The sequence below is a fragment of the Dermochelys coriacea genome, chromosome 5, assembly GCF_009764565.3.
Source record: "Dermochelys coriacea isolate rDerCor1 chromosome 5, rDerCor1.pri.v4, whole genome shotgun sequence".
Taxonomy (NCBI): Eukaryota; Metazoa; Chordata; order Testudines; family Dermochelyidae; genus Dermochelys; species Dermochelys coriacea.
In genome coordinates this window covers 68,696,389-68,713,157 of record NC_050072.1, presented here as the reverse complement: position 1 = coordinate 68,713,157, position 16,769 = coordinate 68,696,389, and the positions used below count along the sequence as shown (strand labels likewise).

General features: G+C 36.6%; 1 long non-coding RNA gene across 1 annotated transcript in view; it reads left to right on the top strand.

Annotated features, from left to right (window-relative positions):
• LOC119856370 overlaps positions 1–13,147 on the top strand; it is a 56,961-nt gene extending 43,814 nt beyond the window's left edge. The window contains exons 2-3 of the long non-coding RNA XR_005293266.2: positions 4,091–4,209; positions 13,042–13,147. This is a non-coding gene — a long non-coding RNA (uncharacterized LOC119856370). The remainder of the gene's footprint in view (positions 1–4,090; positions 4,210–13,041) is intronic.
• The last annotated feature ends 3,622 nt before the right edge of the window (positions 13,148–16,769 follow it).

Here is a 16,769-nt window from a genome sequence, read left to right as displayed (position 1 = left end):
CTCTACCATTAGAGATTTTTAAGAACAGGTTGAACAAATGCCTGTCAAGAAAGATCTAGATAATATTTAGTCCTGCCTCAATAAAAGGGACTTGATTAGTGACCTATTGAGGTCTTTCCAGTCCTACACTTCTGTGTTTTTAAGATTTATGAGTGCAAATTGGGTAATTACTAGAGTTGAGTGAACTGGACATATGCTGGTTAGTGTTAGTTGGACACATACTAGAGGTAATATAATATTGTTTCTGTTCTCTGGTTAGATGAGTGTAAGGCCTGGTTAACACTGAAGTTTTTACTGGTAAAACTTGCGTTCTGAATAATGTTGGATGCATCGACACTCAATGTTATATCTTGATGACAAACCCCTGAACCTCAGCTGATCAAGTTAATCAGCTCACTGTGCAGTAGAAGTCCTCTGCTAACCCTCTTTCACTAGTACAAGCCTGGATGGTTGCCTGTACTAGTACATTGCCCAGCAACAATACAAAATGAATTTCTGTCCCCATAGCAATGATGGTTGAGGTCAAATTTTTGAATGCTGCTTTCTAGGGGTCACACCTTGGCCTACACCCCTGCCTTTAAAATCTCTGGTGTCTTTTGGAAATGCCTCTCTTCCTAGTAGCCCACCTTAGCGAGTCCATCTTTGCTATCTTAGCATATTGGTATGGCCCCACATAAAGTTGCAACTAAAGCTTGTGCTGCTGCCTGGTGCAGGAAAGAAATCCTGGATTTCCTCAGTGTGGGGAGATGAGGCAGTGCAAGCACAGCTGCAGAATTTCTTTAGGAATAAAAATGTTTACTTAGACACTGAGGAGATGCAGGAGCTGGATATGACAGGGATGAATTCCGAGGCCAGGCAAAGAAGGAACTGTGGCAGTCCTGCCAGAGGACAAAGGAGGCCAACAAAACATTCGGTGGTTCTCCTCTTCCCCCTTCCTCCAAAAGGTGCCACTACTCTGTGGAGATAGATATTGAACTGTGTGGGGACCGCACTACCTTCCAGTGAGTGACAGTGGACACCTTGTGATGTCTGGAAGAAGACATCACAGGGCTGTAGAGAGATGAAGTTTATTTTGGAGAGGGAGGTGGAGAATGCAGAGCCCATGAACAGCAAAGAGCTCTTTGAAACCCAACCTAATCCAGAGAGAGAACCCACAGAGGGAGGGGAAGGGGACTCAAGTAGATGTAACTTCTGTTAATGCTCATCTTTTGGGGAAAAAATTCTTCATGGCCTCTGACACTCTTCCCTCCTCCCATATTCCTACTCATGCAGGCATTTGCAAAAACTCTGTCTCTCCCCTCAAAATGGTGGCTAATTGTGCATGGTCAGAGAACAAAGGAATTCTCTTTTAAAACAGCCAGTTTATTTTAAGGTTTCAGAGTAGCAGCCGTGTTAGATGAAGTGAGCTACAGCTCACTTCAGCTTGTGCTCAAATAAATTTGTTAGTCTTGAAGGTGCCACAAGTATTCCTTTTCTTTTTAGTTTATTTTAAGAGCATGCACCGATAGTAATAGGTAACAAATAAATACCTTAAGTAACCAAAAAGCATTCTTACATACATACTTTAAACTAGTTCTTATTTTTTGCCTGCAAAATAAAAACTGTGCCAATATAATTAAATGCATTCACAACCAAAAAGGAAATGCATATTAACCAGTACCTGAGCATTCAAACTAAATACATCAAAAATATAAAAGAATGCTTGGCATTCAGATAACATGATTTTGCAGACATAGTTATAAACTTATTGGATGTAGTTTTCTAGTCAGAAACACAATATTTTGGTTTTCAAATCCATGAACAAAACAAATTACTTGCATGCTGTGCTTAGAGTCGTAAAGTAGTAACTGTTGCTAGCTCAGGGGGCTTGGCCTGCACAGACTCATAGTAATATCTGGTGACCACAACTGTACTCTGCTTTCAGAGCTTCTCCTTTTTGTTGGCCCAGACATCCTTTTCATCCTCTGGTATCAGCGACCCAGGGTTGCAAGCTTTCAGAGCATGATTACCACCATTTTTTCACAACACTTCTCATTTTAGTGTCTGGGTTGGAGTGCTGGTACAGACTTCACACACAAAACCAGGCATGTGGTGCTCTGCATCCAAAAGTTCTACAGCCACTGCTGACGGTCCATTTTGCTGCATAATCAGATCCCCATCACTCAGTGCTCATTTCATGGGCTCAGAATCACTGTTTCCCCACCAAGACCTGACCAGTGAATATCTGCAGTAGCTGGCAGCTTTCATTCACTGTTTTGTATCATTCATTGTTCCTTAGTTTTCTCATTTTTACTGCTACACTGTGGTGGTAGTTGAAATTCTGCAGGTTCAGAAGAATCAATCACTTTGTCTCTAAAATGGATGAGATGGCTCTGCTGATCTGTTCAGCATCCATGCTTCTGCAACCAAGATGGCAGAGAGTTTAAAAGGTGGCACAAGGAAGAGAAGATTGTGGCATGGAACTGAGGGAATAGTGGACACTTGAACCCAAACTCCCACAATTCCCCAAGGATCCCATAATGCATGGCAAAATCTTCCCAGAAGATGGCGTGCTGAAAGGTGGGACAGGTGACACTGGGATGTCTACCCATGTACTGCATGTCTTTGCTGACATCTGTTGCTGTGAGGGATATGCTGTACTGGCAAAGGCAGCCAAACGTGAACACATTTTAGCAAGATGGCAATATCAGCAGGGATATACCAACAGAAATTTTACTGGTAAGATTTTTATAGTGTAGAATTAGCCTAAATCTGAGCATTAGGTTTCTAGTGGGAAGATTAAGTAGGACTCTGACTCTGTCTATGATAGAAAATGATACTGCTTTAAGTATACCAAGATTGTTAAAGCAGTACAACAAGTGTCCTAATGTAGGCACAATTATACCAATTTAAAGATGTCTTATTCTGGCATAGCTGTATGTGTACAGGAAGGGGAGTAACTATACCATGCAGATACAGTTGCATCCACAACAGGGCTTTTATTGGTATAGCTATTTTGTTAAAAAGCACACCCCAACCAAAATAATTATACCAGTAATACTACTAACCCTAAGGGAGGGTCAGGTCGGGGGCATGCACCTGATGCTGCCTCCTCTCTCTCATTCCTGAATACTCTCTAAAATTTATTTTTCTAAGCATCTATGGTAGTAAGTGTATTAGCTGGAATAATCATGGAAAGTAAACACAAAGGCAGTGCAAACTCAGTCAGAGACTTAATGTATTTTCATTTGGGTGAATGTGTGCAGATATTTTTCTGAGGTATTCACTCAGATCTTGTAACTGCAGATCTAATTGTCAGATTTGCGCATGCAAATGACTGTTTGAATATGCAAACAGATGTATGCAGATTTTCACACAGGCAAGAGATACCTAAAAAGCTTTATGGCCGATCTAGAGTAAACCTGTTTAGACAGTTCCACTGAGTGTGTGTATCAACTGAGGTTATTTTGACAGGTGTAGTCTCTCTCTTTCCCTGTCAATATACTGATGTTAAGGACAATAGATGAAAAATTTGTTACGTCTGAGTTAGGAAAAAATATAGAAAATGATGATTGAAACAAAATATTTTATCATATTCCAGAATCAATGGATCAAAGTAACTTTTCTTCCCAGAGGGAATATGTAGCAGCTGTTGTCCGAAATACAAGCATTATTAAGTTTCTGTATATCTTTTTTTTTAAGATTGCACATGAAAGTTACTTCACTTTTAGTCAATTGAGGGTAGATGTGAGTAATCAGAGGTTTCAAAGGTAGAAACCTTTAAAGGGCCATGCCCACTCCTTTGACACTTGTGAATACTGGTTTATGCTTGGAACTTTTTTGAATTGTAGTGTTTCCTATTCCATGCTTTATTGTAACTGATTCCAAAGCATCTGTATCTGGAAAACTTTTGGTCAAATCACCGGACAAAGCCTGCATTCTAAAAAACAAAATAAACAACCCCTTCCTCTTCTTGCTCTCTTTATCTGAAAAAAGGCAAGAGACAGCCAGCTGCCATTCTCAAATTACCCACACTATTACCATAGCCTCTCACTAGCTGGCAAGCAGTTCTCTTCACATAAATTCCTTTTCATTTTTTGACCGATAATAGATTTATATGATGCTGATCTGTCCATGGAAGCAGCAGTGGGAGGAGTGTGAGCACGCAGTTGGCAGTCCATGGTGCTGACAGGGAGAAGAAACCAAGAACAGAAGATTTTACTTTTTAAGGTCAGCATCTTCATTTCATAACTGAAGCAGGAATAATGATTTTTGGTGAAGTTTTAGAAAGTTAGTTTGTCCTTGTATATGCATCAGCATTGGCAGGGATCCATTGGCAGGAGGAGAAAAGATAAGTAGCATTTCTGAAGCAAATAGTGCTTTCCATTGGGTATTGGCTGACCAAAATCCCAAATGCTGCATGTTATAAACTATACTCGCATCTAAAATTGCTACTCTCCCACTGCCTGTAGCTGCCCAACTGAATTGTTTCATTTCTTAACACTCCATTACTTTCACCATGCTATAGCTGTTGTTTTATGGGATTTGTGGTCTTCTCTAATTGCAGGCTCTATGTTCTCTTCTCTTGAATTTCCCTCACGCTGTTGGGGGTGGCTGACAATGTAGGGAAGAGTGGCAATGTTTTTCTGGGAGTCCTTGGCACAGAACTGTCCAGGAACAGCAGCATACAGTTTCTCAGCTACTGTTTCTCTAATTATACAACACAGTATGAAACAGTCCTGCTATGTGGATCCCCTGAACATTTCAAGGCATCCTGTTCCCTCTGTGCAGCAAAAACACAACCATTCCATGATCTATTGTATTTTCTTGTTCAGAGAGGACTGAAAGGCAGGATTTACCCAATACAATGCATATTATTATACTCTTACTAACAACAAGTACTGCCTTACTCCACAAGTCATCTCATTGACTTCAGTGGGATAATTTGTGGGGCAAACTTGAGTACACATCAGTCTGGCCTATAATGAATAATTTTGTTCAGTTTCTGAGGGGAATATTCATGGGAAGAGGGGAAGAGAGGGAGAAAGCATGTAATATTTATGTCAAAGAACATACGGTAATATTACATTTATGGTACTTGCAAAGCATCTTGGCACAGAATTACTATTAGCATTGATAAAGTTTTTTTTTTACAATTAAATAGCAGCAGAACCAGAAAAGCAATGAGCACATGTGGAATTTCCTTTAGCAGTTAACTGAAGTTTCTGTATTTCCTTCTCTCCTGCATTTTTATTTATTTATTTATTTATTTATTTATTTATTTGGTTAAAGCAAAGCAGATGTAAGACTCAGCTTTCAATAAAAATAAAAACTCATTTACAAAGCACCTATCATTTCTAATACAGGAATGGGTACATCACAGGCTGTTTTTTATCTTCCAGTGTTCAGAGTGGGGTGAGGGGAATTGGGCAGTATTAGAAAACTGCAAGTCACTTTTATTGTTTTAGAACTAAATGTATGCTGAGCTGATACATTGAAAGGACCCTGAGACTGAGTTTACATATGGTGTATTGTAGTGTAAAATTTATAAGCATAATACAAACCTGGATTCCAACAAAGACTAGTTCCAGCTAGCTGTGGATTTATGAAATGATTAGGCAACTTCATGTAGCAAAGCCTGATGACAGATAATGTAGTTTACTTAAATGGCAGTGGATTAGCACTTAAATTGTTTAAAGCTACATGAAAAGCAATCTTCAGTGAGCCACAAAAATCTGCTTTTTATAAACCTCATCTTTTATCAGGGATTAAAGGAGTAATGTTTTGACAACATAGTTGATTTACGTGCAACTCCTCATTTGTGTATCATTAATCCAAGTTGATTAGTGCCCAAGTTTTCTGTGTCTGGTATGTGTGTTTCAGCTGTTTACCTTTTGGGTAAATGATGCCTTTTTTAATATACATGTTGGGGTTCAGGGCTGTTTTGTGTCTTTGATACACATTCTTGTGATCAGTCCCATCTATGCCTCAGCAAAGTCACAGATTTGACTTTTCAGCACGTTTTGGTTTAAGTGCTAATCCATCAACATTGTATAGCTGAATTCTGAAATCAGCATCCTCCAAGATGCATTGGCTTCTGAGGCCAGGCCTCAGGTCCTTGTAGAGAAACAGAGGTGCCACTAGACAGTTTTGGATTGAGGATATCTGCTCGAGGAATTTCTAGTTGGCATCATTTTATTCACTGGAGTGACATAATAAAATAAAGCTTTTTCAGAGACTATATTAAGATTACAATGTACACTGTTTTTACAATAATAGAATATTACGTCCACATAAGAATCATGTACTTTTAAAGCAGAGTTTTATATGAGGTGGTGCACCTTGCAAGCTGGTATTTATACATAATTTTCATTTTTTGCTTGCTATAGCAACTCTCAATGATTTAAAATATATACAGCCAGAAAGCTATTTTTTTCCAACTAAAAATATGCTTGAACTATTCATTTGCAGAAGTCCGTTTGCATATAGACTTTTTTCAGAAGTGACTAGTGATTTTGGGTGCCTCTAATTTTGGGAGCCCAGTTTAAGATATCTTAAAGGGAATTAATTGTCAAAGGGTGTGATTTTTCTAAAATTTGGGCCCCCTTAGGGTACATTAAGGCACACAGAAATAGAAGCACCCAAAATCACTAGTTATTTTTGCCCATATTACTAGTGTCTAACTTACAGTTGTGTGTATTGTCTCCCCTATTACATTCATTCTGTAGAGTAATAAGTATAACAGTTACAGTATTTTATCACATAAATTAAGTGCAAAATACAATAATAATTATGCATACTAATTAATTCTACTGTGTCTTCACTGACAAATGGCTTCTGCACTGCTTGACATACTGTTTTACTTTAAAACTATTTTACTCTGTTTCTGAATGGATAATCCAGTTTTAGGTAACTATTTTGTCTGATTCTAGAAAGAATCAGTAATTTCTATTATACTTAAAAGTGCTGTAGTTTCCAATGCGAAAATAGACTTTAGAAAAATTCCATACGATTCCCAGCTACTATACCCCTGAAATCTACTGGTTTCCAAAATCGACAATATTATCCAAGAAGGTTGATGCAGCAGGGATCCAATTTTATAGTATTTATTTTCCCAGGATGATCACTTTAGTTGTCTTGTTTGTTCCTAAAGTTTCCTATAGAGTTCTCTGTGGTTTTCAGTATCCTTCTGGCACTATTTCTTCATATATGACAGAGTTTTATATACAAAGTCATTTCCAAAAGATCAAATCAACTTGTGTAACATGTCATAGTTGCTTGTATTTTAATATGAGCGATGTGGTTTTTTTTTTTTGGCTTTTTTTTTTTTTTTGATTTTTAGAAACTACATGTATCAACTTTGGCTTTCAGCAACTTAAATTGTAGTGAGCAGCAATATGAGGACTAGATGGAAGAAGTTTGAGAGTTGGCCTATCTAACCATTTTTGCAGTTTTCTATGTGATGTACAGAAATGAAAATAACATTCTGCTTATTTCAGAGTAGCAGCCGTGTTAGTCTGTATTCGCAAAAAGAAAAGGAGTACTTGTGGCACCTTAGAGACTAACAAATTTATTTGAGCATAAGCTTTCGTGAGCTACAGCTCATTTTTTGTGCATTAGATGAAGTGAGCTGAAACTCACAAAAGCTTATGCTCAAATTTTAGTCTCTAAGGTGCCACAAGTACTCTTCATTCTGCTTATTATGCAACTGAGTCTCAATATGATACAAGCAAGACACAAAGTTGTCCTTATTCTTGCCTAGAAAAATCTATCATAATCTGAAATGTACTAGATGTAGGGTATCCTCTCTCAGTGGACGTCCTTGACAGCCAAGCAATTAATGTATGATAAAAAGGTTAGACTAATGGGAGTCAATAGAACGGGGTCTAGAGGATAGTGTTATGTTGCTAGTTGGCATATGAAAGACCACTATAGACTGAAGGTTCAGTCACTAGCATATTAGAATTTTGTTTATCTCCCTAATATCAATTCTACTGATTTAAGTTCCGGGCTTTAAAGAAGTAAAATATTTTTGAGATAGGGCATTAGTAGTATTTGATATTCTAACTTGTTGGATTAACAATATGAAGAGCAAGGTCTTAATTTTTAAGAATCTGAATCCTTCCTGTCCAAAAAAAACTATTTCACTAATACAACCACAGCAGAACATTTATACGTTTGCTGGAGTTTACAAATTAACTTGAAAAATGCAAATTTGACTTTAAGATTTTTCAATATAAAAGCCTACTGAACCCAAATAGCTTGAAGTAAATTTACTGTGAAGTACTGTAATAAAGCAGAAGATCTTCAGATCGTATGTTTTGGTCATATGACAAAAGGGGTGAAGGAGCTTGTCAGTGTTCAATTAATTGAAGTATGTCTTCCACTTGATTGTGTTATCTCCCATGCTGGTCACACTAGCTCAGCTTTATTAAAAGCAACCATATCCAGCTCAAAAACAATAAACAAGCAATGAAAATATTTAACCATAAAAGAGAAAAGTAAAAGTAAAGAATTCAAGGGTGTGAAAGAAATTGCTGAGTTAAACATGTTGAAAAGAAAGGTGCTATAAAATTAAAGTGAGGCTGGATATGTTTAAACTTATGGTGAAGAAGAATCAAAGAGGCATAAAACAAGGAAAATCAGACAGCAAACCTAATACAATTTTGGGGGATGACAGAGAGGGGGAGAGAGAAATTTAAAAAAGGAAACAGTCTTGTAGCCTTTACACTCATGAGTAGTCCTACTGAGATCATCAGGATTATGCAAGAGGCTTCAGGATCAGGCTTTTAGGAAAGGTACTGTATATGCTTAATGAGCAAGTAACGAATTAAAGGATTTCAATCTTTTACTGAAGTAAACAAGAACATAAGAATTGCCAAACTAGTGATCCATCTATACCAGTATCCTGTCTCTCTCTGGCAGTAGCCGGCACCAGTGACTTGAGAGGCAGCTGCAAGAATCACTATGGTACACAATTAGGAAATGGCCTGCCCATAATGGAGTTTCTTCCGAACTTCCATCAGTTGGTATATATTGTATTCAGATGCAAAGAAGTTAGCACCCAATCATTTAGTGACAGAGGGGCAAGATTTTAGCAAACTTGCATTATTACAATGACCACTTTTCACCAGTAGAGTGAAATTCCCAAAGTACATCATTCTGGTTTCTGGAATCTCTTACGCAGTCTAGACTGTAGGTATGTGTTAACTTTACTTCTCTTTAAACCTAAAACAACTCTTATTTGTCACTCATGCATCCCCCCTATACTTGGCAGGATTATATATCATGTCTGAAACCCATTATCCACCATTGATTAATGGAGGAGGCACCAGAAGAGTTATGGTGAACAAGTGCTAGATATCTAATGTGTGGCAAGTCTCTGCAGACCAGTAATAATACAATGAGACTGTGAACTCAGTCTTAGTTCTTAATAAATGCTCACCCTCTGGTATGTCACTATGTAAAGCAATATGACTCTAAAACAAGGAATTTATTTAAAGGTGAGTTAATGTCTAAGCTAAATAAAAGGTCATGACTGCTGGAGCAACTGGGGTGGATGGGAACTCAAAAAAAAAATCCCCTGAATTTTCCTTTTGACCAAAAAGCCTTGCCATTTCCTGTTCGCCTAGCTGTGTGGTAAGAACTCCTCAGATCTAATTCCGAGCATTCTGCAGAATGATACGTAGACTAATGAAAAGCTTAAAAATCCTGTTGGTTTGATTCTTCTCACACCATTTTTTCACTGGTGTAACTCCATTGACTTCAATGGATTTTTCCCGATTTACACTATTGTAAGAGAAGTATTGGGCCCTATATAGTGAAGTATTTTATGGCCACATTCTTAATGTTAAAGTGATTTGAATTAAGAGTTTTATAGAATTTAGGTTGGTTTATTGTATGAATACAGTACTTTTTGTAAAAAAGAAAAGGAGTACTTGTGGAACTTAGAGAATAACAAATTTATTTGAGCATAAGCTTTTGTGAGCTACAGCTCAGTTCATCGGATGCATTTAGCCGTATGGAGTGGAAATCTATCAATTTCATGAAACAAATGCATCCGATGAAATGAGCTGTAGCTCATGAAAGCTTATGCTCAAATAAATTTGTTGTTCTCTAAGGTGCCACAAGTACTTCTTTTCTTTTTTGCGAATACAGACTAACACGGCTGCTACTCTGAAAGCAGTACTTTCTGTGGTTTTGTATATGACCTATTTTGCTCAGTCCAGCTATTTGAAGTTTTGAGGAGCGGGGAGGGGGGACAAAAAGCACATCTCAACAGTCTGCTAAAACATTTGGAACATTTTCTGGCTCCCCACCTCGGGGGTGTGAAAATAGGATGAGCTACTACTGCTGTATTGTTTGCCAACTTTCACTTGACTCAGTGGTAGCTCCGATCGGGGACTGGGGATCAATGGGTCAAAGGGGGGAAGGAGTAGGGCTAGGAGAGGGGCATTCTTGGTGGCAGCCATCTTGCTAAAATAGTAAAACTTGTGACCCTTTCAGTCCATTAAGGTTTGTGAGAACAGATTGATGATGATGATCGTTTTTCTTTAATAACGATCATGATATTAACCTGAAGGAATTCTCCAGGAGGAAGTAAATCCCCAGGCAACTGAAAAGGTAGGAGCTTAGGAGTGACAGTAACAAGAGAGAACACACAAGGAGGTATCCCTTCATGAATGAAGAAAAAAAAATTATTGAGCAAGTATTAAGGTACTTGTGTTTTAGCAAAAGAGTGTCACAATCCAGCAGTTCTACTTGTATTTTGTAGAAAGTAGAATAGAATCTTGTAGAATAAGGTCCCAGAGATGTTTGTTGGTTAAATGAACTTGGTTCTAAATTTCTGTAAAGCAGAACTTCTTATTCAAACCTGATGGGGAGAATGATCAGAACATCAAAGTTTACCATGTCCAAATCTGGCATTTTATTCTTACCATTACATGAATGTCAAGAAACCCAGATTAGGATTAGATCCTATTCTACTAGGTACTGTATAAGCATACAGGAAGACATAGTTTAAGACCATACATTGCTACAGGTGGGTATAAGAAACAAAAGTGGTCAATAAGGGAAAGAAAACTGGTTCTCACTGGCAATGCAGCTAACTAGAACTTGCCTATAAAATAAATTTGACATTTCTAGTACATTTCTTGTTAGGTTATTATGATTTAATCCAATAGAATTATATTATATTGTAAGTCTCAAAGAATCCTTTAGTATTAGTCTGTATTAATAGAATAGCTTTAAACTTTTGACATGTATGCTGTATAAAATATGCAAATATTAGTACAAACACTTTTTAATCAGCTTTATCTATTTTATATTGGTAATGGTAAATGAAGTATGGAAAGTCTGTGTAGATATCCTGTTAGTCAGTTTTGCATGTTACTGTAGTACTAGGCAAATGTCATGCATTAACTTGCACATATTACAGTAAAAAGAATTTCTGGATTTATTTTAACAATCATACAGTGATTGTTAGTATTTTAGTTCAAATATGCTGTATTGAGCATGCAAATTCAAGTGTATTTTATAGAACAAGCTAAATTCCTAGACCTTACAAATACTCTAGTGTATAACTACTAGTTTGTCATAATACATCAAGAAATCATCTAAAAGCAAATGAATGCAGAGATAGGTTGCTTTAATATAAGATGGTTTCCCAAGTAGAGAGTGACCCAGACCAAAACCCTAAACTGAACAGACCTAAAAGTTTATCTGAATTTTGAAGCTGGAGCCTATCCCTAGAATAGGTCAAACAAAAATCCTGGTTCTGGACAACTCGGAATTTTGGGAAAATTTGGGTCCAAATCTCCATTTTACTGTTGGATCCTCTCTTAATACTATTCAGACCAAACCCCCAGATCCTGTCCTTCAAAGTTTGGATCTATGATGGCATATTAAAATATTGTAGCACAAAAAGAAGGGATGTTAAACAAAATATATTAATATTTAGTATCTGGGATATTTTATTAAATATGCTGCATTAAAAAGAACTACTAATGTTTCTGCTAGGATTAGAAACAATAATCAGATGGTGCTTGATTAGATACAGTTAACATGATGTATTTACTTTCTGTAATACAATTTTTTGCATTTTGTTTGCATTTTTCTTTTTTGTTTGGATCATATTTTGTTTTAAATAAACATTATATATTATAGATTTAGCTTAAAGTTGATTACTGTGCAAGGGAAATGTTCAGATGTCTATGGATACTGTGGGTATTTCTGTATCTGAGCTTTCTGAACAAGTGTGTTTCCATTCTTAAAATTGCAGTATTTGGCAACACTATCATGAGTCTTACAATATTTATTTTTTTTCTTAAAACCCCAGCTCCTGGAATTATTATGCCATTTCATAAGAATCTCAGCTTTCATTTAAGTGGGGAAAAAAGCTTGAAAACATGATCCAAGTATGCTCTAAAGGCCCAGAAACCAATAGGCAAATAAAAACAAATGTCACAGCTTTTAAGTAAATCTTGTGATGGTGGGGGCGGGAGCACATGACTCCTGATTTTTGAACACTTGGGCTTGGCAATATGGCATTCTACTGATTGTCATTCCCAGAAGTACTGCAGTGAAAGTGGTATTCCCAGGCATCACAGAATTAGAGATCTTTCATTAATGATTCACTTTTTGTTTAAAAAAAATTCCCAGAATTGGTGCCTTCCAGAGATGTCCCTTTTTTAAGTAATTCCCAGGAAGTACCACTGTCAACTTGGTATTTAGTCAGTTTTAAAAAGAGAGTTAAAAAAGTTTCAGGCAGTATACTTGCCCCTGAATCTCCCACGCAATGTCTGTGGTTTTACAAATATATTTTTTCTAGTATGTTCTTTCTTCACTTGCTGTGAGACACAGGCAGGGGAAACTGCCTAGTTAGGGGGAGACAGTAACAATGACTTTACACAAAATGCTGCAAATGCACAAAGTAACTAGAGGGGAAAAAGTACTTTTTTCCCTCTAATCTCTTTCAATTCCACTATTATCAGGTATTTGTAAGAACAGTAGATAATGTTTCTTTAGACAGATATGATTTTAAAAAAAATACTTTTATTTTAGAGATGTCTGGTCCATTTTAATATTGAAGGAAGAGGGATCAAAGATGTATGATCTATGACAAGTCACTTAACCTGTCTGTTTCAGCTGCCCTGCTAGCAAAACAAGGGTAAGATAATTTACATACCACACAATTATATTGTGAAACTGGTTAGTCAGTGGCACAACTATAGGAATTTTTCATAAATTAGGGGTGAGTGATCAGATCCAATATTTGCTGCTTTATGGCATAACATGTAATATAAGTGGTGGTGTTGATATTCACAGTAGTTCAAAACAGAGTTGTTGTTTTTAGGGACAATAATTTTTTTTTACAGTTTATTTAGACCAGCTATTTAATTCCATTCCAGTTTCCCTCCGACTTTCATACAGAGTTCAATTTTCTCTGATGCAAAGGGCTGGTTTGAGTTCTATTTCAGCCCTATCTTTAATAAGTAGATGAGACTTGCGTTGGCCCTCTGCATGAGAATGAATTTGACCTAGATTGACTTTGGATAGAGCTGAATAGTCAGTGAATAAAGTTCCTCCATTGGATCGATTTTTTTCATTTTTTTTTTTTTAGAGACTTCTTAAGACCTGAATCTGGCAAATAGTCTTGAAAGTCCTGAAGAGCTGAACTGGAGAGGTTCTGCACCTTCTCTTTTCATCAAGCTGTACAGATTCTAGGGGGTCTTATGTAATTTTTAAAGAAATAGGAAAAAAATACCCTTTCTTCTCGCTGCTCCAGGGAGCACTGAATACATAATTAAAACTTCACAAATTACTTTTGCTGTGTTCCCAGTTGTGTTTTGTTTAGTAGGACCTTTAAGGACTTGATGAACAAAGCATTTAAATGCTATCCTTAGTATTTAAAACATACCAACAGCTATCAATTATATTCTGGCCCAGTTCCCCCCTTTATTTGTGTGAAATCCCTTCTTTGAATCCAGCAGCATCAGCTCCTCTTCACCCCCATGTACTACATTATCGTGGTAATGATGATGATTTCCTGGTGATTCAATGAACTAGATGCAAATGAAACTATCCCAAAGCTAACTCTGCCTTAATATCTTAATCCATACCTTTTATCCAGCCTAAGCAGTGTATATTATGAATCTCCTGAGATGGAAAGGCATTCTCTGCATGACTAAGTGATAGGTGACCAATGCATGTCAGAAAAATCATCTCTGTGAGGTTTAACCCTGCAGCAGAATTGATTAAGCTAAGCGGCACATGCATTACTGTCTGTTACTTACAGAAAATCAGCAGCTGATTATCGTCCTGAAGAAAAGGAAAAATTTTCTTGTTTACTCTCTGGAAACGAAAATATTAAGATTTTAATGTTAATCTCAGTACAGTGACTCCAGTCTTAGCTAGCTCTTCCTCAGCAAAGCAAGTTGTAGAAAACCACTGATCAATTTCTACATACAGCATTTTTATTTAGAATTCATTTAGTCTTTCTTGATGTTGCTGGTTTAAAAACAAACAAACAACTTACTATTTTCATCACTGATGTGATGAGATCTCATTGGTGGTGGTGATGGATACCCAACATGATATGTATGGTTTTAACCTAAAAAAAAAATATCAGGGATGGCCCAGAAAGCTGCCTCCAAATCTGCGAATGTCTTTGTTGGAGGCTTTTGTAGTAAGACAACTGACTTTCTAACCTCTCCTACTCCTGAATCCAGGAATCTACACTTCAGTTGACATTTCTAATGTGGAAGCGTCCACGCAGATTCCATCCTGCAAATGCATCTCCTTGATCTTTTCCCATTTAATATTTCCATGAGGATATAAACCCATTTTAACTGATAGATGCAAGAAATATGACATATTCAGCATATTACAGCCAGGACTTGAAGTCATTAATTCATGTTTTCCACAAAATGCTAAAAATGGTCCTTGTCACTTTTGAAATAACAATATTATTTTGGTCTCCTTTTATGTTGATTAGTTGCATGAAAAGGGTGAAAGGCCCTAAACTGTTTTCATTATGTTAGCTGCATAGCTTTGCAGGGTTTTTTGTCTTACTCACTTGCAATTGTATTCATACAGAGCCAATCAAAATACTAATGGCAGTTTTTACCACTTAATTTTCCCTGGTGGGCTTCTTTATTATTACTATGCTTTTATTTTTTACCATTCCATATTTCAATATATTTAGCAACACTAGTTAATGTTCCACAGTTTGCAAATCGCTAAACAAATACCACATCTCTGAATAATCTGAATTTTGGAAGCTCTGGTCTCTGTGCTGATCTTCAGTGGTTTCACATGCATAAGTATAATAGGAATCACAGCAGTGCATAATTTCCATAGGGTTTTCTTGTTTCTAGAAGTACCATTCAGGAAGTCTTAAATTTTGGGTGCATTTTACTACTGAAGCTAAATACAGCCATGGGGTAATACTTGCACTCCTTATCTGGGAAGAAGTAAAAGTATGAATCTTACTGGTTTTTAGATAACGCATTTAACATGGAGGCAATGTGAAACACTCTAGTAAGCAAACACTATAGGACATATTTTATTCTCAGATGTGTGATCCTTTGCACTATTACATCTCTTGAAAAACCATACATTATATATTAGAATTTGGCCTTTTGAAAAAACAGCCCCTGAAAAATGTAACTGTGTTCCCTGGAAGTGGGCAGGTATATACATGTAAGTCGCATCATGCCATACAACTTAACTTACTTGGGGCATCATTTCATTTGGTGAGTAGGTTGTTGGTTTTTATTCATCAGATAATATTTTTAATAACACATTACTTACTACACATTATCTTTTGCCTGCCTGCTGGGTCTATGATCAAACTGTGTGTAATGTCAAATCTGCAAAATGAAGAATAAAGTGATATGGCAAGTGGGGGACAGTGTATGTACACATTTTAAGTGATAACACCATCCATGGAAAATGTGATATTCAATATGGATAAAATAAAAATCAGTCAACGTTTAATTATATCTAATGGAGATGCTCAAACTGTTTGTACTCAGTGGTGATACATGATGAGGTCAGGTATTCATTGCATAACCTTTTTTTATCTTGTCTCACTGGATTGCACAGTTTTTCTGTCCTGTTTTATGTAATTCCTGGATCAGACAATTTGAATACACTCTTGTCTTTCATCTGGTGTTGCTTGACAGTGTGTCACTGTATAATAAACATATCTATCTTACTTTCTGTCTGGTATTGAAAGTGTTGCTGCTTGTTTTAATTTTCCATTTCAGTAGAGGTGATCTAACAGTTTTTTACATCTAAAATTTTCCTTCCTTTTTATATTTGTGAACAAATTTAATGCTCATGAAAGAGGGGCTAATAGAACTGGTTTGATTTAGGCATAGTAAAAGACGGGCATTATACTCACCATTGCAATGCATTTCAATCCTGCTTTGAAACATCTCTGCTATTCAGTGTATAGACTTCTCTTGAACAGAGACTTCCAAATAGGCCGAAGTGAATGATGGTTTTATGATGTGATCAAAACACTTTTTTTTTTTATACTTCGATTTCAAGACAGTTGTAGCATATGTGATTGGTAGGATTGTGACAGCAGAGTTCAATCAGAAATACAAATTATTTTTGTTCATGTGTATACTGTAATCTGAGTGGTTTCAGAAAAATCTATTTTTCTTGTTAATAAGACATAACTTTATTATATCTGTATTGATGTAACACCACAGAAGTCGTCTATATTTTTTTCCACTAGTCTTCATGGTGCTGCCAGGGCAGATTTGTGTAATATTAAA